This window comes from Lissotriton helveticus, chromosome 11, assembly GCF_964261635.1.
Source record: "Lissotriton helveticus chromosome 11, aLisHel1.1, whole genome shotgun sequence".
Classification (NCBI taxonomy): Eukaryota; Metazoa; Chordata; class Amphibia; order Caudata; family Salamandridae; genus Lissotriton; species Lissotriton helveticus.
In genome coordinates, this window is record NC_136072.1 from 1,002,859,662 (window position 1) to 1,002,883,085 (window position 23,424).

The window sequence follows — 23,424 nt, forward strand, 5'->3', positions numbered from 1 at the left end:
AATTATGACGGCTCCTCGGTAACAGTGTACACAGGCTTCGCAGCATAGGGCGCAGTATATGGTGGGGGTTAAAACAGACCGCGCTAGTCACTTTTTGACTGAACCAGTTCCTCCGTATTGTATTATAAAGGCACCCCCGTTCAGGAAGCGTGGACCCGTCCAGACCATGAAATAAACCTGCACACTGCAGGATTCTCACATTCGGCGCACTGTGTATCACGAGGCATCACGAGGCTCTCACCTCTGGTGACAAACAGCAGCCGCTCTGGTAGCCAGTGTGTCAATGCGTCTGCACCACCATCGATGCACCCAAGGCTGGCAGTGTGGGCCCGGTGCAGTTGCACCTTCCGAGCCCAATGCATCGCTCTCTGTCCCACTGTGTGATTACCACTCAGAAATACCAATATTTACCTTTTATTTGGAGTTCGAGAAATCTTCTTGTGATTGAAATAAAAACATCTTCTTAAGTTACAACCGATAGCCCTTAAAGGCTGAATATATATTTCTATTAAAAGTGTGCCGCTACAGTGTAATGTCATTGGTTTATCAGTTTGTGTTTCCGATATTAAAAACCCTGAAAACAAACTAAGTTGTCTGTAGGTAAGTAGAAATCATTAATAGTCCTTTAACGTTGACGCTTGGAAGATGCAGTCAGTCTCGCAGCGATTCCAACATCTCACTGCAACATTCACCCAACCCGCTGAGCTAAGGGATGGCACCCAAACGTTTAACCCTGAATTCCACTGTATTTGGGGCTGCAGGGGCACGTATGGTTGCACAGAAGTGTCAGAAGTGGGTGTACACCCCAGAATATACTCTGAAAAATAACCAGTACAAAAGTAAACCCCAACAAATGCGCACAAAAAAATGCTAAAGTCTACTTATATTTTATTGATGTGACATAGTTACAGCTCACAGTGTCCTTACAACTTTGAAACAAGCATTTTTTGACTTATAGTTACCAAAATCCTTGGGTGCAGAAGTAACATTAAGGCACCATTTTACTCCCATCATCACGTCATTATAACATTGCCACCTTGCCTTTGCTTTAACCCATCACACACAACCACACATACAACCACACACACACACACACACAACCACAACCACACACACAACCACACTGTCAGTGCACACTATCACCAGGCACAGACCCCATCAGTCGTCAGTGCATGCTTTCACCAGGCACCAACACCACCAGCCGTCAGTGCACGCTTTCACCAGGCACACACACACACACACCACCAGCTGTCAGTGCACGCTACCACCAGGCACACACACATACTACCAGCCATCAGTGCACGCTTTCACCAGGCACACACACACCACCAGCCGTCAGTGCACGCTTTCACCAGGCACACTCACACACACCACCGGCCGTCAGTGCACGCATTTTACCAGGCACACACCAACAGCCATTAGTGCAAGCTTTCAACAGGCACACACACCAACAGCCATCAGTGCACGCTTTCACCAGGCACACACACCGCCAGCCGTCAGTGCAGGCTTTCTCCAGGCACACACACCACCAGCCGTCAGTGCACACTTCCACCAGGCACACACACACCACCAGCTGTCAGTGCACGCTTTCACCAGGCACACTCACACACACACCAACGGCTGTCAGTGCACGTTTTTTACCAGGCACACACCAACAGCCATCAATGCAAGCTTCCACCAGGAACACACACCAACAGCCGTCAGTGCACGCTTTCACCAGGCACACACACCAACAGCCGTCCGTGCACGCTTTCTCCAGGCACACACACCACCAGCCGGCAGTGCACACTTCCACCAGGCACACACACCTCCAAACATCAGTGCACAATTTCTACAGGCACACACACCACCAGCCATCAGTGCACACATCAATTGTTAACACGTCCACAATTAACTACTGTAGCAATCGCAGTATGGCGCACTTTACTTTTAAACATATTCATCTATAGCGCAGCCAGCCACCATTGCTACAAAAATAAATACACTTTTTTGGGCCTACAATTTATAGACTTTTGTTGCAATTGGTGTTGCAATATTTAGCAATGCCAATAGTTCAAACTTAAGTTAACGCGAGACCTATTGCATTGCAAATGCTTGTTTCACATGCTGTGGGACTGTCCGTCCCTCCACAGCTATTGGTGCACCGTCCATACTACCCTTGGAATGGTCACTGGCCTCCGGGATCTTTACACGTGGGAAGCCAGCCCCCTTGGAATCGGTAAGCGTCGCAAGCACATGAAGGTCGAAATGCGATTTGCCTCCCTAGTACTCCTCTTGGCCAAGCGGTGCATAACAATGCACTGGAAGACACCTGATGCCCCACCCGGCGGCGTGGGTGGGTGCAGTCAAGAAGTGGGATTCAGCGGAAGAGGGAATTCTGCGGGGGGAGGAAGCCCAAGGATTTTGCAAACATCCAATCCCCATGCCATGGGCCATTCTGCTTTACTCCTTTACACAAGAAACGGCGAAAGTGGCGGAAACGCCGGGGGGGGGGGTTCCCCTAGGCCCTGTATAGCCCCTGGGGATGCTCGAGTGGGAATGCAACAGGTCAGTACACCCAATGGGTCAGTCCAAATAGTAGTCATCGACCCATTGCCACCCTCCCACGCAGAAAGCTTTGAGCGTTGTCCCTCCCCCTCCCCCAGTCCGATTCGGCGCAAGTACATCATGGTATCTCACAATAGTGCGCTCTCAGGTGTTCTCAAGCGCGCATTTCCAACATACGACACAGTGCATCCCAGTTTTCTACCCCAAGTTTATTCATGGTTTGAACATAAGGCAGAAATTTTGAATACCCTACGAGCTCGCGTGCTGGGAGATAAGGCACCTCACAGCCCTAGTGGGACCTGGCGAGCAACATCTGCGTAGGTTACCTCTACATGGACACAGACTCGTGAGGGTCCTTGCCAATTATTGGACTGAGTGACAGGGCATAATAGCCTTCAACCCATATGTTGGTGTGTCGTAGTAATCAGTCCCCATGCGGGATCCATTGAATGCCAAAATCATCGGCAATGAAAGATGTGATGTATGTAATAATGAAAAATGGCAATTAAAATGTTTTACAAAAAAAATCTGTCCGCATTCTAGTTGGTAGCTATCTGCATTATGGCACCTCTGCTGACCAAGCTGCTGCAGGGTCATGCTATACAGTCAGTGGAAAGCCTTTCAGCCAATGCCATTACAGCACGGCGGAGGATTTATATCTTGCATGCCACGCGTCATTATGTATGAACGTGGCAACCATATTGGGCTAGGAAAACCCCACCGCCAGCCAATAGGGGTGTAATAAAAACACACATTCTGTGGAAACTCATATCTTTTGCTGCAAGAAAAGTTATACTCAGAATACCCGAAATCTTCACTGAACCACTGACACTCTCTCTGATATACTCCGTAAAGCGCTTTTCTCTGTTAATCACATAAGGTCCAGCAATTGCTACGCTGTCAAGCCAGAGGTAACAGGGAGATCATATTTGAGATAAAATAGAAGAAGGTCAGATAGAGGAGTAAAGATGAGTCCTAATTTAGGTCATTGGGGAGGGCGAAAGAGTGCATGTGAGATGAGAGACTGATCAAAAGAGAACTGGGAGAAATATATACCTGAATATGTTTTGAAAAGGTATGAAGGAACACACCACCATACCCACACTGCTAAATACCACTTCCTTAGTACTGCACTGCTAACCTATAGCAGTGCCTAGCAACCTTCATACCATAAGCCCTTTAAATGCATTCTATTAACCTCTTAATAGTACTTTTCAAATCCCTAGAATTCCATTACCAACCAACAACTGCAGTAACACATATCCCCATTACACTACCGCCTGAGAACACTGCACTCCTCACACCACCACCATAGAACCCCCAAAACTGCACTATCGCCCTATACCACCCTGCATTTAACTTTTAACTATCACACTTTTTGCATAACTCTATCATCTTCCAGCACACCACTACCACCTGCCCCCCACTTCACTACCACCTCAAGCACCACACCGAAAAAGCTTTTCGCTATTGAAAAAGAGAACAATTGGCCCTGGCAGAACTTGTTTTAAATACATTTCTCAATCTATGGTTCATATGAATGCATTACCGGTTTCCATCCCTTTGCACAGTTAAACGTATCATATGTGAACATGGAACGACTCGTTCCATTGCAACTAACAGATTCTTAACAGCTGTGCATTATATATACAAGTAAACTATTTGGTTATTCACATTGCCAATAAAAGTATGCCAAATAGATGTCTCACAAATGTATAAGATCTATGTAAAACCTTTCGAACTACAACATCCAATTAAAATAACAAAGCCTCCCTCCAACTGCCAGGCCACATTAGTTGTAATAGAGCCTGATAGGTCCCCGGATAGACGGGTTTTGTTTAACAGTGGAATTGGGGCCAGGGTCACTGGGACAGACCTAACGAAATAGCACAGGTCAAATATGCTTTGAGAGCATTTACTCACATTGCTGAGAAATAAAGACTTAGCTGCCGAAAATCCAAAGCAAATTGGACATTGCCAAATGAGGCTGTTTTATTGTTACTGATAATCGTGGACAGATATACACCGGAAACTTTGACAATAGTTTTCTCTGTTTAGTCTTCCTTCTTTGTACTCAAAGAGGCCCAATGAGCAGCGGTGGCAGGAAATGCAATACGTCCATGCGCGGGGGATTTTCGAACTTTAAATGTTTTTCGATTGTGCTCTGCGAAACTGTTAAGCCTCACAAAATTCTGTGGTTTTGTTGTTTGACTGGCTGTGTGAGACTACACAAAGCTGTGGTGCTTCCGACGCACACCACCATGAAATGCTGAATCATACACAAAAGTTCTAATTATATGGCATGGTTTTCCATTTTACGGGAAAAACAAAATTCTGCGTTGCGGCCCTGTTCGGGGAAACCAACAACATAAAGGCCTACATATGATGTTGAAAATCATTAGTAAAGTAGGCTGTTGTGCGAGCCATGGATTGCAGTCCTATTCATAGCTTGCAAAGGATTTTTAGGTTTAAAATCATAAGCATAACTGCACTTCGACTGTGTCTTGCAGTAAATTTCTGAAATTGTTTATAATTACTATGAGCGGAGATAACCACAGCTAACCATAATTTCACTCTAACCTTTGCTTTTTCAGTGAGTTTCACTTTTTTTTGGTATCATATACTACTTAGAACTTCTATGAGAGTATACGCGTATCCACTGCGCACGCCCTTCAGCTGTGCACAGTGCTAGTTGCCGCAGGGCCATGTCCTGTACCAAACGCTCCGTGAGAAGTCAACCTTTGCTATGCATATCCTTCAGCTGTGTTCAGCTAGGGTTGACCCCTAGTCCCATCATTAGGCACTGTGCAGATGAATTTGGCCAGGGCCTCCACCCAACACACTTTGGGCAGCCAACCCCTGCTGCACAGCCTTCGGGTTGGCTGCAGGGCTGGGCCTGTGGCATGGCCCTGTGTTTTTTGAGGGTTTATGACCATATTTAACATTTGGAGTTCATGGATTCACTAACTCCTGAATCATTGTTGAACATCACAGGTGGGATCTATAGACTTGTTACTAGCTCATGAACTCCTGAAGGATTCTCAACAGTGGTCCAAGAACATCTTGCTGGGATTCCAAAGACCCTGGGGGACTGTGTTGGGGCAGAAAGGCTAGACATGTGGTCCACAGGCCCTATGAAAAAAGTGACTTTACCTTGTTAAGTGTTGTGGGTTCGGTTTGGGTCACCACCATCACCTGAGCAAGGGGTCACGAGATGCTCCCCATGCTTCATTATGGTGCCTTCCATTTCTTTTTATGGACATAGGGACCAAGTCCACATAATACTGTTATTACAGTGGCAGCATTTTTCTTCAAGTTGCAGCCAGTCAGAGAGCTTCAAGTCTGCAAATCCTTTATAGCATGTAGACAAGAGATGGAAAACAAAAGAAAAAGCTCACTCGTCCCATAGTTTTAGTTTATTTGAAATTGGGTGCACTCACCAATTGCTAGTCCAGATATCTCTGGCACTGACAAATGACTGCTAAAGTTTGACTGACAAGTCGGCTCAGTTTCAGATCTACAAAAAAACTGATTTTTAAACAGAAAGTATCAAACTATGTATCGTACATTCTAAATAAAACCTACATTAGCATTTACCATAGAAGGACCTAACTGATAGACAAATATTCAAACTACAACTAACCCAACCAATAAAATAAGAATGTAAGCTGTTTCATGAAATGAAATTCACAGCACAGGCGAATCTTAGTGGTCCTTGTTACAATAAGGAGTTGGTATTTGTATATATATTTATATATCCCAGTCATCCATCCAACTCCAAGGAGAAAGTGGCATGTACGCATAATCTGTATGTATCAGGCTAATTTATTTTGTTTAGGTGTCCCACGACCCCGCAATGACAGAGAGACGCGTTTCGTCTGCGCAGCAGATTATCAATCTCAAAACTATCTAGCTTTATGTAATACATTATAAATAAAACCTAAATTAGCATTTACCATAGAAGGAAATAAATTATAAAAAAAGAATTCAAACAAAACCAAATCCTACCAATAGAATAAAAATGTATAAACAATTGTAACCAATAATAATAGAAAATGAAATCAACAATATAAAAGGCAGACCAATATAAACAAATAAAGACTTCAAAAACGACAAATGCTGGAAGATGAGGAAACTCCGCCAGATTCTCTGACCAGACCATAAAAGAAGAAATATAGAAATCTCAACAAGCACCTAACCAATTAAACTTATATTTAAACTAAAACATACTTGCTTACAAAACAAAGAAACAGCGAGCCAGAACCAAATCGCACCTCCCTCATCACCAGTTCATTAAAAGTCCAATATTGCAAGGCAAAGATGTTGCGTGCACAATCACTGCACCTGCTGTTTCAAAAGATGCTACCCCTAAAAGGTCAGAAAAGTTAAGCCAATGTTTGTGAAGGGCACTGCTTAGTTAGTATTCTGAAATATTGATTGAATTTAGTTCTGTTTTGTTCGGAATATTCTTTATTTTTCTTGCAAAAGAAGAAAAACAGCCAACACGTTTCGTTGACTCATGTGAACTTCATCAGGGCTGTAAAACATACAAATACATACAATATAAATTCACAAACAGACAAAAAAGGATCACATAACATTTAAAAGCAACTTACACATCTCTTGTTTCCTCCTTTGACTCACTCAGCTAATTACTGACAAAGCAGGAAAGGTCCAAGGATTCCAAGGCTAAACAACGCTGAGTAAGCTGGTTTTTCAAGTGGATGGAAACACACTCGAAGCTCTGGACCTCTTGAGCTTCATAAGAGAAAGCAGTTTTGAGAAAAGGGGAGTGTGTGCTCCTTGAAAGGTCAGAAGTGTACTTTTTTCGCCCTCTTGCATCGAAAACCCATCAACCACTCTTCACTCTAGGTGGTTTCTCTGTCGGTTCTTGGGGTCAAATGCTATCTCGTTGTGTCTAAAACATTTCATCTATCTTTGTCTACAGCCTTGAGAAAGCCCTGGCGCAACTCGCCAATAGGGGGCAAAACATGTGTCGGCTGTCCATGTTTCACAACAAAATAATAAAGATGTCACACTGCAATTTAAAGTAGTCCTGTCCTCCATATGGAATTTTTAAAGAACGGATATTTATCCAAAAAAGTACACTTCTGACCTTTCAAGGAGCACACACTCCCCTTTTCTCAAAACTCACTCAGCTAATACATAGTATTCTTATCCCTCGTCTCTTAGGGTGTCAACTGTACTCTCGATTAGCTTCTTTTTGCTCCTGATGACATAGCTATAGATATTCTATGATTCCCCTAAAGTAGACATTTTATAACCACATGAGTTCACCCGTTGGCTCCTCCAAGTTCACCAGTCCCCCACTCCCTATTTTTAGACTAATCTGTCATAATGCACATATGGTGGGGTGACTTTTTAAGTGTTGTGTTTACATGTCAAAAAGTTGGCACGTTGAGTCTCACTCCATTCCCCATTTGTCTCTTGTGCTTTTTATATATTCTTGTTATAAATGTGTACGTTGCTTTTAAATGTAATGTGATCCTTTGTGGTCTGTTTGTGATTGTATATTGTATGTATTTGTATTTTTACAGCTCTGATGAAGCAGGGCTAAAACATACTTGCTAATAAACTTAAAAATGTAAAATAGAAAATATTAATAAAACACTTTCGAACTTCTATCTCTTTACATTGACTTCCTAAAAGAAAAAACTATAACTTGGAAAAATGATAAACTGTCCGAAAAAAACATCTATCACAAACCAGAAAAAAGATATCAGAAAGTAAGTATACATAACTGATTGGGGGGCGTGGCCAAGCCGCAGACCACGATGGCAGTGCGACTCTGAAGCTCCCCTGGCCGCTTGGGCATTTCACCATCGTCCTGCTCTCCTATGTCACCCAAAAGCCTGAAATGTGCTGCCTGAAGATGCGCTGGGCTCTCTGATTCATCGGAGCTCTTGGGTGCTCTGAAACTGTGCCTGCACGGGGAAGTTTCGACGTGTACGGCGTCTATTCCTGTGACTTTAAGATGGTTGCTCCTTCGTGATCAGCAGTAACCCGGCGGTGAGACAGCCTATGCGGTGCGTGTGGCGGGGCATGGAGCGAATGTCTGTGGTAGGTAGGCGGGGCGGGTTGTGGCGCTAATCGGCTGAGTGCCGGCATTCCCGATGCAACACTAGCGGGGGGTCCTTAGGCCTCCTGTGGACGTGTGCTGGGGTGGCCCCCACGCGGCATACTGCATTTGGGCATTGGCTCGCAGGGACAGGGTCCCGCGGGTGAACTCTCCTGCCCGACCGGGCTGGAGCATGCATCTTGCAGTGGATGCCGGCGAGGCAGCTCCGAGAGCGATTACATCGGCGCCCGACTCAGCCCCCTTGCTGCGCTCGCCCTTTCGTTCCCCTATTGAGCACCCGCGGCGGCTCCATTACCACCGCAGCATGGGCCGCCAGTGGCGTATTGCCCCCCCTTTTCTGCCATCAGTTCCCACGCACCTTTCTGTGACTTGTGTCGACCATTGAACTATCCTCTACTCTACAGGCATTGCAAGCCCTCATTCTGACGGCGTAGCCTGAGTGGTGTGCTTCCTGCAGCCTGGACCCCTCTGCTTGCTTCAGCTCTGGCATACTGACATATTGCCTCCTACAATCTTCCACTGTGCAGCGCAAGAAAAGTGCCATTGCTTCCAGCGGTTGGGTTTTCAGTTTTTACTTTACCTACAAGTTCCGCTCTCCCTTACCGGCACCTCCAGTCCTGCAATGTAGGACAAACTGCGGCATTGGCCATAAAGACCTGAAACAGCGTCTACTTACTTTCGACAAAGTGTCAGCCACAGCGCAGGAGCAAACTAGCGGCATGGCAGAGGGGGGACAGAAAACTTCAGCTGCTGAGTAATCCTTCACCCAAATGAGCTCTCTCCTGCAAGAAATGCGTGCTGGCTTTAGGGCGCTGGATGTGAGATTTGATTCCCTGGACAAACACATGGCAGACATGGGGGTCAAGATTCAAGCACATGGTTGACGCCTGGATGTTGTGGAGTCTCGCACCTCAGATCTCGAAGAGGGCACTGCGCAGACGCTTAAGAGGCTAGAACGTGTGGAACGAATCCTAAAGGAGGTCGCTATCAAAAACGAGGAATTGGAATCGCATAGCTGCCGCAAAAACGTGCACATTATTGGCGTGCCAGAATCCACTGCCACCGGCCGCATGAGCACCTTCGTGGAAACGGTCCTCATTGATCTCTTTGGCAGAGACACATTTACAGCTGGGTTTGTGGTGGAACGCGCACATCGGTCTCTTGGACCTAGACCAAATCCTGGTTGCCTGCCTCGACCTATCATAGGCCGAATTATGTACTTTAGGGATCGAGACACTGCGCTTCGACTGGCACATGAACGCGGCGAAACAATATGGCAGGGCTTCAAACTATCACTGTTACCGGATTTTACAATTATGGTGCAGGAAGCTAGAAGGAAATGTAACGGGGTGAAAGCTACACTGAGGTGTGGCATGTTGTATCCAGAGTTTACCTCAATGACAAGTCCCGCATATACGACTGTCCAGCTGAAGTGCAGGAATTCTGCCATAAGTACAAGGCTAATAACACTCGCTCTAAAGATGAACATAGACTCTCACCACCACAGAGCAGATCTGAATCTAGTATGGAACTTTTCTCAGGCACGGACATGGTTGAATCCTTATACAGGTTTCTTTTTTTCTTTGTCGTCAGCTGATGTTTAATGCTATGGGATGTACTTTATTCTGCATTTAGCTTATTGCCCTATGGCGACTAAGGCGTTGCCTCCACCCCCGGTGAACACCGTATAAATGTTTTCTGATAGAGTTTTGAACCTATTACAGGATTTGTTTTTGGTAATTCTGTTCCACTAGGAGAATTGTTTTTATTTAGCAGGATGGGGATGGCCTCTCAGTAAGGGTTGGGAGGCTGGCGTGGGGGGTGGTGGGAGGGGTTTGGTTATTGCTCATTGTTAATGTGCTATTTACTCAGTCTAATACGGTCAGGTATGCTAGGCAAGATAGATTGTTGCAAGACAGATTTGTATTGTCAGTATTCACATGGCTAAGAAAGGACATGACTCTACCCCCTCAGAATTGGCTGTTGTGACATGGAACATTCGTGGCCTAAATGACCCACGTAAGAATCGTCAAGTACTCCATTATCTTCTTCGACACGGAATTGACAATGCCTTCCTCCAGGAGACCCACCTGGCCAAATCTGATAAAAATCACTTCGCTTTGAGTTGGGGCACTCATAGATTCTTAGCCAACTACAGCAACTATGCCAGTGGTACGGCTATCCTTATACACAAGAAGATCCCCTTTTGCTTTCACTCTGAGACCAAGGATAGCGAGTGCAGATACATGATAGTGACGGGCACGCTGATGGGCCATACAGTTGCGTTAGTTTGCGTTTATGGCCCTAATATTGACTCCCCAGACTTTTACTATTCCCTGCTTTCCCTTCTCTTACGCATCTGCCCGACCTTCCAATTGCTTGGGGGAGATTTTAATGTTACTCCTGATCCTACTTTAGATAGTTCCTCCAGCGCACCAGACCGGAAACCTCACGCACGCAAAGCTTTGGCCTCTCTAAAGGACCACTTCTTTTTAATAGACATCGGTCGTGCCCTTAGCCCCCAGCGCACAGGTACTATACCCACTACACAAGGTCTCACAACACATGGACACAAATAGACTATTGGCTGGCTTCCCCAGGTATATTCAATTGGTGTCATTCCGTCCGAACGCTCCAGCACACATATTCTGACCACTCCCTGGTGTTATTATCACTGAAAATCCCACGCCCTGAGGGCTTCGAGAGGCAGTGGCGGTTCCCAAATCGTGCTTTAGAGGAAGAAGTATTCCATAAGGACATCAGGGAGGCGATCAAAGAATAATTTGAAATCAATACTGGCTCTGTGGACTCCGCGGCAATGCTGTGGGAGGGCTTTAAAGCCTACTTAAGGGGAGTATGCATATCCAAACATGGAGGAGTGCTGCGGGATCTGCGTAGAACGCTAGCAAAAATTTAACAGGAACTCACGAAATTGGACTCCAGACTACTCCGGATGAAAAACCCAGAACTCGACAAACAATGATTGTCCTTATTTGCTGACTACAGAGACACGGCCGATAAAGAAATCCTGTTTATGGGGAAATACCAGACTGCCTTGCGATACGGTGAAAGTGAGCGCCCGGGTAGGGTCCTGGCCCAGATGATTAGACCTCCCTATCAAAACGCATATGTAGCTCAATTACGTGCGGACTCAGGGCAACTTCTCACAGATCCAATGGACATCCAGGGGGAGTTTTTGGCGCATTTTAAGAAATGATATACTTCCAGAGTGGGAAAAGAAAGGACAGGACAGGAAGCTTATCTCTCTGAGGTAGCTCTTGTGTATCTCGAGAGGTATATGCAGGATTTTCTCGTGGGACCTATAACCGAGACGGACATAGATGAAGCCATTACAGCTCTCAATCCTTCTTCACCCTCTGGCCTGGAAGGCTTCACGGGAGCTTTCTATAAAGCCTTTAAAGATGTATTGATGGGGCGTGGCCTGAGGCATCAAGATGGCGGTCGCACTCTAAGAGTGCTCCGGACCCCCCATCCATCATCCGCCCTGCATCCGCTCTCAGCAGTTGCCATCGGTGCACAGCCCTGTGTGGCCGGACTCCCCTGGCTGCCCTGCACTCCCCGGTACCGCGGAGTGTCTCTTCAGGGCTGGGAGACACCTCCGCTAGCCCGATCCTTCCTGGCCGCGAGGTCTACAAAATGGCGGCCCCCATCTGAGCCAGCGAGGCGGCCCGGCACTGAGAGCCCCAGACGGCGACTCCCCGCTACCTGAGCGGCTCCCTGCCCCTGTCGGGTGGGTGGAGCTGCTGGCGCGACCTGCTACCTGCCAATCCTGCCGGTCCGCCGCTAGGTGTGCGACGTGGCGCCTGAGGCCGGCTTCTGCGAATAGCCCCCCCGGCACTCTGCTCCGGCCAACGAGGCGGTGTGTGGCTCCCGTGGGGACGGCCCTGAGCAGCCGCAGCCCCGCTGCCTCCGTGGATCCTGCCCCCGCGGCCTGCTGTGACCGGGGCCGCCGAGTGCCTTCAGAGGTGAGGAGGGGCTTGGGGCTGGGCGGAGGGCTCCCCGTTGGCCTCGCCCGTGTGTTGTGTGAGTGGGCTGGAAGGCCTGGGGAGCCCGAGGGGCACTAGCGCTGGAGACTGCTTTCCCGCCCGGTGGCTGCCCGGCCCCCTCGGCGTCCTGCCCCTGTGCCTCTGGGGTCCTGCGGAGGCATTTGACCGACGGGGACATCTGACTGACCGAGTGCCTGTCCCCTGGACCCACTCCCCACGTGTTTAGGGGCCCTCGGGGTGCCGCACCCTCTCCCTCTGCTGAAATTGGAACTCTTCTCCGGTGCCCGGGCGTTGGTGGTGTGGGAACTCTGGCTGACAACGCGGCCCATGAAGCACGTCTGTGGGGCCCTGCTTTCTTCCACTGAGGAGCCAGCCAGGACTACTGACAGCCCGCTGCCCCATCCTGCATGATCGTCGGGGGACCTCTCGCTTGACTTGTCCCTCGCTGTACGGGGGGCGGCACCTCCCCCCTCCTTCCCCCTGCCTCCCTGCCCCCTGGATCCTGCTGCCTGCGCCGTGGGGAGAGGCCTGGGGGACTGTGGCCGCAGTGGGTCTGCCGCTCCACCGCTGGATCCCAGGGACTCGGGCCTCCTTTAAGTAGCCGGAAGGCTCGACCCTCTGGACTTGGTCCTTGAGACGGGACCGTCCCCTGAGTGCCGTCATCTGGCTTGCTTCAACCATGGGCAGGGGGAAAACCACGCAGACTCCGGTCCCCCCGACATAGATACGGAAGGACCAGTACACTAAACCGGACCAGGAATCCAGCACCTGCCCCCCACCCGCGCAAGGGGCTGAGGGGGGATCTGACCAGAATTCTCCAAGCGATAAGTACGTCCCAGGCCTCTGTGGAAAACAAGATTGGGGAAGTAAGGGCGGATGTGGCCCTCATCCGACAGGACCTCCGTAACGCCACGGCACGGATCACCACAGCGGAATCCTGTATTTCCACGGTGGAGGATGACCTGACCACCCTCAAAACCCAGGTGGCCTGCCTTCAGAGGCTGACGTCGGAGCTCCATAGCAGGGCGGAGGACGCCAAAAATCGGGCACGCAGAAACAACTTGCGCCTCCTGGGATTTCCAGAGGGAGTGGAGAGGGGGCCCATTGCCGTCTTCCTCAAAACCTGGATCCACTCCTGGATGCCTGCAGAGATGTTCTACCCCTGGTTTGCGATAGAGCCCAAGCCGCCTCATGGGGCCCCGGCCCGGCCCATCATTCTTCGCATCTTCAACTTCCGGGACAGGGACGCCATCCTTGGGGCCGCCAGGGACCTGGGCCCACTGCTCTTTCAAAACTCTAAGATAATGATTTTCCCAGATTACTCTCGAGAGGTCCAATCTCAGCGTAGGTCCTACGACGAGTTCAAGCAAAAGCTCAGGGCGCTGGGTCTGCGATATGGTCTCCTCTTCCCGGCTCGACTTAAGGTCTTTTTCCAGGACAAGACCTTCTTCTTTGACAGCCCGCAGGCAGCATGGACCTGGCTTACGGAGAAGCGCCCCCTCTTGCCCGGGCGAGCCCCATCCCCCGCCCGGAGGCCTAAGACCCAGCTAAACCTCGAGGGGCCCAGGTCGTGGTGGCGCCGTCAAGAGGGGGCCTCTCACTCGCCGGGGAGGGGGTCCCAGAGGGCCCCATCTCTGCTCATGGAGCAGGGTGCCCCTTCCTCCACTTTGTCCCCCTCCTTGGCTGTCATGGATGGGGCCCCTGAGGCAGGCGCGAGCCTGTGGAAGGCAAGGTCGGACTCAGACTTGTCCGGCATCCCTGTGATCCGTGGTTCTCCGGACGATGTGGCGGTCTGACCCGATGTCAACTGTTGCCTGATCTCCTGGCCGGGTCCGGCCTGCTGGGTCTGCTCGGCCCAGCCACCTGAGCCTCGCTCAATGCCTGGAGGGCTGCCTGCCCATGGCGATCCCCTGTGGGGAGAGAGCCCTGAACTCTCTACGCTCTCCTAGTCTGTGCTCCTGCCCTATATTCCTCTCACCCTTTACACCACATCCCCTTTGTCTTCTGCGAGACTGACACTGTTATCTTGACTCACACTTATCTTCGAAGCTCTTTTGTTTAAAGCTGTTGGCATTCATCCTCAAATATGGAGGGGGTCCTCCTTAGCAAACTCTTGACTGGTGCTACTGCTCCCTACTAACCGTTTTAGTTTAGTACCTTCCCCTAACAGGGTTCTGTTTGCTTGGAATTTAGGGTGACAGATGTTTCCTGTTTTGAAGTGTAGGGTGTGGGGAGTTGGGGGGCATGGGTGGGTGGAGAGTCCGTTGACTCCCATTGGTTTGTTGCTTTTGGCCGCCTACGGGCCCCTGTCTGGTTCAGCTTTGTTCGGCTGCTCCTCTGCCATTGTTGGTGCTACCTACGGGTGGCTGGTTGCAGCTCTCCTTTTTGGCGAAATATGGTGGGTGGGTCCACACCTGACACGCAGCTCCTATTATCCACTTCTTTGTTATTTTTGGCCGCCTACGGCCCGCCACGGGGGCGGCTGCGGGCGGTCGCTCCCCCCCTCCTTCCTGCTCGGGCCTCCAGTGCTCCTGCTCCATCAACTGCCCTCGATCGATTCCTCCTGCCTCCATGAGGCGCCACTGGCCCTCTCTTCCTGGGTGCGCTCCCTGGCGATCCTCCGCCCCCCCACGTCTTTTCCTTCCCTAATGGCGTACACGCTGATTAGATCCCTCCACATTCTCTCCTGCAACGTCAATGGTCTCCTGGACCGTATTAAATGCACGGCCATCCTCCGGACCGCCCACCGCCAAGCGGCAGATGTCCTTCTTCTCAAGGAGACTCACCTCTTAGGTACGCAATGCAACTTCCTGGCCCGATATGGTTTCGCGACGGTCTGGCACTCTGAGTTTACACGCGGGTCCCGAGGGGTGGCAATCCTGCTCAGAAGAGGCCTTCCCTTTACCCTGACCAGGGCCGACACTGACCCACAGGGGCGTTATGTGGCGATATCGGGCATGGTGGAGGGTTGCCCTCTAAATATCCTAAATCTCTACATCCCCCCGGCCCTCCTGCCCCCGACGCTTCGATGCCTTACACAGGTTCTCTCCTCCCTTCTGCATGGCCTCACGGTGGTTGGGGGAGACTTCAACACCGTCATGCAGCCTCAACGCGATACGACCGGGACTCCGTCTGTGGTCTGGGTTTCCTCTGCTGCCGCTCTATCGTGCTGGGCCTCGGCCCTGGGGCTCTGCGATGTGTTGCGGATCTGGAATCCCCGCAAGGCGCAATATACCCACACATCGGCCTCCCACCATACTCATTCCCGTATTGACCTTCTCCTACTTCCGGCCACTGACTGCCACCTGGTCTCTGGAGCTGCTATTCTGCCCAGGGGACTGTCCGACCTTGGCTCTTCCCCCATGGGCCCACGGGCGGTCTGGCGTCTCAAAGCTTGGTTCCTACAGGACCCCACACTGGTGGACTCATTGGGACAGGAACTAGGCCATTACTTCTCCACCAACGAGGGTTCAGTTCCCTCGCCGCGGACCCTGTGGGAAGCTGGCAAGGCCGTGATTCGCGGGGTGGCAAGGGGGCTTGTACATGCCAAACGTGTGGACCAATTGGCCCGGCTTGCGGAGCTGGAGTCCCAGGCTGCGCGGCTGGAGGCAGAGAGGTCTCTTGCTGGGCACGCAGACCCCACCCGGCAGTTGGCGCTGGTTCGAGAGGAAATCCGTCAGCTCTCGTTGGACTCGGCCCAAATGCTGTGGCGGTCGTCGGTGGCGCGGGTATACTGCTGGGGGGACAAAAATGGTAAACTCCTCCATAACTTGGTCTCTTATCCCAAAGTTCATCGCATTATTCCAGAGGTCCGTGCACATGACGGTACCCTCCAGGTGACTTCCGCGGCCATTGCCGGAACCTTTGCACACTTCTATACCTGCCTCTATGCGGCGCAACCAGCAGATGCGCCCCTGACCACCCTGTTGGACGGGGCTGGTGCCCGGCTCCCCTCTCACTCGTGAATCCACGGAAGCCCTGGACTGCCCCTTTACCTTGGACGAGGTTCTGCAGGCCATCCCCCTCCTTCACCATAGCAAGACGCCTGGCCCTGACGAGTATCCACAGGAATACTACGCTGCCTTCCGGGATATCCTGGCTCCCCGACTATTGATCCCTCGACTCCTCTCAGTCCGGCTTCCGAGCCAAACACAGCACTGAGACCGCACTCATCGCAGCAACAGACGACATACGAACTCTTCTGGACAATGGAGACACAGTCGCCCTCATCCTCCTCAACCTCTCCGCAGCCTTCGACACAGTCTGTCATAGCACCCTGCTACAACGCCTCAGAAACATCGGAATCCAAGGAAAAGCACTGGAATGGATCACCTCTTTCCTCTCCGGAAGAACCCAGAGAGTCCGCCTCCCACCATTCAAATCTGAGGACACTGAAGTCATTTGCGGCGTGCCACAGGGATCCTCACTCAGTCCTACCCTCTTCAACGTATACATGAGCCCCCTCGCGGCCATCGCCCGCCAACATAACCTCAACATCATCTCCTACGCTGATGACACTCAACTGATCCTCTCACTCACCAAAGACCCTAACACCGCCAAAACCAACCTACATAAAGGAATGAGAGAAGTAGCCGAATGGATGAAGCAGAGCCGTCTGAAACTGAATTCCGACAAAACAGAAGTCCTTATCTTAGGCACCTCCCCCTCCGCCTGGGACGACTCGTGGTGGCCAGAGTCCCTTGGAAAAGCACCCATCCCGACAGACCACGCACGGAACCTGGGCGTCATTCTGGACTCCTCACTCTCGATGACCAGACAAGTCAACACCGTTTCATCATCCTGCTTCAACATTCTTTGCATGCTCAAAAAAACATTTCGCTGGATCCCCACCGAAACTAGAAAAACGGTCACCCACGCACTGGTGACAAGCCGCTTGGACTACGGAAACACCCTATATGCCGGTACCACCGCAAAACTTCAGAAAAAACTCCAACGCATCCAGAACGCATCAGCCAGACTCATACTAGACATCCCGCGTAAAGACCACATTTCTGGTCACCTGAAAAACCTCCACTGGCTCCCCGTCAATAAGAGGATAACATTCCGCCTTCTAACCCACGCACACAAAGCACTTTACAAACTTGGACCCGAATGTCTCAACACACGACTTTCCTTCTACACCCCCTCCCGCCTGCTACGCTCCTCCCACCAAGCCCTTGCTGCTGTACCTCGCATCAACAAAACCACCATGGGAGGAAGATCCTTCTCCTACCTGGCGGCAAAAACCTGGAACTCACTTCCCATTCACCTTCGCCTCACTCAGAACCACCTAACATTCAGAAAGCAACTTAAAACCTGGATATTCGACAAGTAATTCCCCACCCTTCTCCAAGCGCCTTGAGACCCTATGGGTATGTAGCGCGCTATATAAATTAACTGAATTGAATTGAATTGAATTGAATCCTCTTTCGGCATGTGGCGGAGACTGTCTCTTTCCCCCCGAGTCGGACCTGGCCACGATAGTGGTCATCCCTAAGACCCAGCCGCCCTCCATGAGCTGTGCGGACTACCGCCCAATCTCGGTTATTACCACTGAGATCAAGCTCTTTGCCACAATGCTGGCCCGGAGGCTTCAGCCTCTCCTGCAAGACCTGGTCCATCCCGACCAGTGTGGGTTCATGCGGGGTACCCGTCATTGCATCCATCGCCTCCACCTGGCCTTGGCCCACCGTGCCCGCCTGTCCCGTACCTGACCCTTCTCTTCCTCGACTTCGAGAAGGCCTTTGACACGTTGAACTGGGACTACCTACAGGGCGTGCTGGAGGCGATGGGCTTTGGCCCTTTGTTTCGCTGCCTCATCAGGGTCCTCTATGCCAATCCTAGGGCCCGGGTGCTTGTCAATGGGGAACTCTCTGAGGCCTTTCCGATCTGCAGAGGTACGCACCAGGGGTGCCCCCTCTCCCCACTTCTGTTTGCGTTAGCAATGGAGCCCCTGGCAACGCTCATCTGGCGGGAGCCCCTTGTCCAGGGGTGGGCCTGGAACGAGAGCCACGTAGATAAAATACCCCTCTACGCTGATAACGTGTTTCTATATCTGGCGGACCAAGCAAATTCAGGCCCCAGTTGCTTGCGGATCCTCGCTGCCATCGAAAAGGTCTCTGGACTCCAGGCTCAATGCGGCCAAATCCACATTGGTCCCGCTGCATCCCTCCAGGGAGTGCTATGACTGGCAGTCGTCTATTCCACTCAGGTACCACTCGGTTAAGTACCTTGGGATATGGGTAGCCCTCCTGCCAGAACTCGAGTGGGTACTGAATATCACGCCCCTGGTTGTCCGGATGAAGGCGGATCTTAAAAAATGGCAAACCCTTCCCCTCAACCCCCTAGGGAGAAGCGCCCTTTTCAAAATGATGGTCCTCCCCCGCTTCCTTTACATCCTACAAAACATCTCCCCCAAGTCCCCCCCCCTCCCGCACTTGGTTCTGCGAACTTGATGGGACCTTGTCCCGATTCCTCTGGGGAGGCGGACAACAGCGTATATCCCTGACGCACAGCCGCATCCCCCCTTTGATGGGGGCTAGGGGTGACCCGCCTCTATCTCTACCACCTTGCCACTAAACTGATAGTCATCCACGACTGGTATGCGGGCGGCTGGTCCGACCCAGCATACCGTTTAGAGCTTGAGGCTACGGACTTTCCACAAATCCAGGCGTTCCTATAAGGCAGCCCGGTGCCACAGACCATAGCGCCAATCACTAGGACGGTCCTGCTGGCCTGGCGTGCCGCCCTGCGCCACGTGGGGTGGGACCGTAAACTCACTCGTCACACACCGCTTTGGCATGGCAACTGGCTCCGAGATGTTTCGTCCCTGAATGGATTCCGCCGCTAGGATCTGATTGGCATCTCGGTGGGGGACCATATCCTTGCCTTTGCAGACCTACAGCAGCGCCATGCCCTTCCCCACGCCCAGCACTTCCGATATCTGCAGCTGCGCCACACCATCCACGCACATCTCCCCTCGCTGACCTCCCTTCCAGATTTCAGTCCGCTGGAGGCCCAGGTGATGATGGGGAACCTACGCAAGGGAGGAGTGTCCCGCATCTATCGCTCCCTAGTGAATAATGGCCCGCGTCCTTAGATAAATTGCACGCTCGATGGGAGGACTGGGTGGGCCCCCTGGAGGAGGCAGATTGGAGACATGCCCTTATGGCGCCCAGAACCCTGACCATGTCTTCCAGGTTATGCCTAGTGCAGATATACTACCTACACGCGGTTTACTTCACCCCAGAGCGACTCTTCTGTGACCGCTTGCGACCCTCCCCAGACTGCCCGAAATGCGGCTCAACCCCCGCTGATTTTTTCCACATGGTGTGGCTTTGCCCGGTGATAGGGAGATTCTGGAAGGGGGTGGAGCGGGAACTCACACAAGCCCTGGGATGGTAGGTTCCCCATGACCCACTGCGGATGCTGCTGGGGATATTTGACGGCCTGGATGGTTCTAGGATGGACAAACGCCTATTGGGGACGGCGGTGGCTGTGGCCAAAAGAGACATAGCGATGCACTGGTCGCGTTCCGCTGCACCTACTGTGAAGGGGTGGAGGAGGGGGGTTGAATGGTGCAGCACTCAGGAGGAGGCCCTGTTTGAAGCCCGGGGCTCTTCAGACTTTCCACAAAATATGGGGGAAATGGTTCAACATGATTCCGCCATGATTCTTGTTGTATCGAATGTTGTTTGCTCCACCGTTATTGTACTGTAGGAAGAGCTGCTGGACTGGAATGGGCTTACCCTGCCTATATGTATTATTGATTCTGATCCGCCGTATATGTTGATTCATGAGCTGCAACTAATGAATTGCTTTTCGCTGTTTTATATACTCAATAAAGTTGATTATCAAAAAAAAAAAGATGTAATGATTCCTCAACTCCTAGAAGTATATGCGGAAGCATTGGAAAGACAGACCTAGCCCCCTACGTTGCGAGAGGCGGTTATCATTCTTCTCCCTACACCTGGGAAAGACCCCCTTCTGTGCGGCTCTTATTGCCCGCTCTCTCTTTTGAACCTTGGTTATAAAATATTGGCTAAAGCTCTCTCCACTAGACTTCCCCTATTGATGGATTCCATTATCTGGCCGGTGCAATCTGGCTTCGTCCCCCATCGCTCGACTGCCTTCAATTTACGTACTCTATTCAATACACTTCACAGAATAAGCCCTGAGATCCTAGCCACCGCAGTCCTTTTAGACACTGAAAAAGCGTTCGACTCTTTAGAATGGCCTTTCGTAATATCCATTATGCAACGTATGGGGATGCCGGCGGGCTTCGTAGCCACGACGGCCCTATTGTATAGTCAGCCGACTGCCAGGCTACAATTAAACAGAACGCTGTATACTTCCTTCACACTTTCTCGGGGTACGAGGCAGGGCTGTCCGCTGTCACCACTGTTATTTGTTCTGGCTATGGACCCATTAATGCGTCATTTTCAAGAAAAGTACCTACATAAGGCACTTTGGGCTAAATGTAGGTAACTCTAATTTACCGACTCATAAATACCGAATTTTACCGATTCGGTATTTATGAATCGGTAAATTAGAAGGAGGGAGATGCAGGTAATTTTTTATTTTGAATTACCGAATCTGTAACATTCGGTATTTACCGAATCGGTAAATACCGATTCGGAATTGCCCATTGATTCCAATGGGCCTTGAAGCCCATAGGAATCAATGGGCAATACCGATTCGGTATTTACCGAATCGGTAAATACCGAATCCTGCAAGGGTGCAGGGAGTGTCACTTTCACACCCTCTAGCACCCCAAGTACAGGCATGTATGACATGTGGCACACATACATGCCCTAAGGGCATGTCTGTGTGTCACATTGCGCAGGTGTGCATGCACAGAAGTGCATGCACACCTGAATTCGGTATTTTACCACCCAATAGGATTGGATGGTAAAATACTGACTCTTAAGGGCCTGTGGCACTCTTAGGAGTGCCAGCTACATATGGATTTACCGAATCGGTAAATATACCGATTCGGTATTTTACCAATTCTGTAAATGTACTGATTCGGTAAATTTACAGAATCGGTAAAATATAGGCCCCCTACATCAGAAAACCCTAATACCGGTCGGTAACGGTCGAATTCGGCCGATACCGACCGGTATTAGGGCTCCTACATCTGGCCCCTAAGTTCAATACAGGCCCGCTGTTGGTATCGCTATATGCGGACGACACAATCCTGTACGTTCAGGACCCACAAACTAATCTTGACCCTCTCCTCAGAGAAATTCTGCGTTTCTGTACATATTCCGGGCTGGGCATCAACTGGCGTAAGTTGGTGATTTTTCCTCTCACGACAGCTACAGTTGAGTGGGATTTGGAGTTCCCAATGGAGTGGTGCACAGATTCTGTTAAATATTTGGCCATTCATATACACTTGGACCCTGAGCACATCATCAGACTAAACTATGGGCAAGCTGTTTCAGCCATGGAAGCACAGGTTGACAAGTGGCTTCGTCTCCCACTGTCTCTAGCGGGCAGAGTGGCCCTCATCAAAATGGTCGTCCTCCCTAAATGTTTGTATTTATTTAATAATATTCCAATTCCCCTGCCTAATCGTTTTTTCTTGACCCTTTGCTCCCATTTGATTTGATTGGTCTGGGGCAATAAAGGTGCCCGGGTAAGCTGGCAAACCATGACATTATCCTATGATAGAGGGGGATATAGTGTCCCAGATATGCAGCTGTATTATCTTGCAGCTCAGTGCAGTTTTACTCAGATGTGGTACCACCCAGATGCCAGAATCCCTTATTTATGGTCTGAAGCAGATCTGGTCCTTCCGGATTCACTAGCATTGATCTTACCTATAGGTTTTCCTAGAGATCCTAGAGACATCCAAATGGCGTCCATGACCAGTTGGGCATGGGAGAAACTGAGGTGTCTCACTCGCACCCCTATTCTCTATTCCTCCGCACTCCCACTCCCGAATTCAAAATGGCTTCCAGTTACCGGCGAAACTGTTGTACAACGTACATATGCTAAATTCAACATAGTTAAACTGGGGGAATCTATTTCCTGAAGGCCACATATTCAACCCAGCTGACGTGTCTAGATTCCTAGACACTACGTTCATGGACAAATTTCTTTTTATGAGATTGCGCTCTATGTTACGTGCCATAGCCCCTGACATTCCACTTGAACCTCCGTCATTCACCCTGCTGACTTTGGTAATAGAAAGCGAGCGTGGAACACACTTGATATCCGAACTTTACAAGGCATGTGCAGCGATTGTCCCGGTCAACGATGATAGACTCCGCACTGCATGGGAGGCAGATATTGGTACTCAAATCACTGATGAGCAATGGTCCTACTGCTGCTCAGTCACCAGAAATGTTTCCCTTAATAGCCCCCACAAATTAATACACTTCAGATTTTTGGCAGAATATACATTACCCCCGCTAGAATACACAGAGTTGACCCGTCTAGGTCCCATCACTGTCCTAAATGCTAAGCCCCCAACGCTGATTTCGCTCATCTGGCATGGACCTGCCCGAGTATACATGCATTATGGGTTCAAATACATAACACTGTCAGTAGCATGGTGAAGGTCCAGGTGGTGCCACTACCTGAAATTGCTTTACTGGGGTATGTAGCACAGTTCACTCCCAAAATTCGTAGGTTTGTCACCATCGGCCTTTTGCTAGCTAAAAGGGAAATTGCCATTCACTAGGATGGGAAACGTGCACCATTGGTGAAAGGATGGCTGAATAGCCTCGCCACGTGCTCCATGAAAAGTGAGTTGTATGCTGC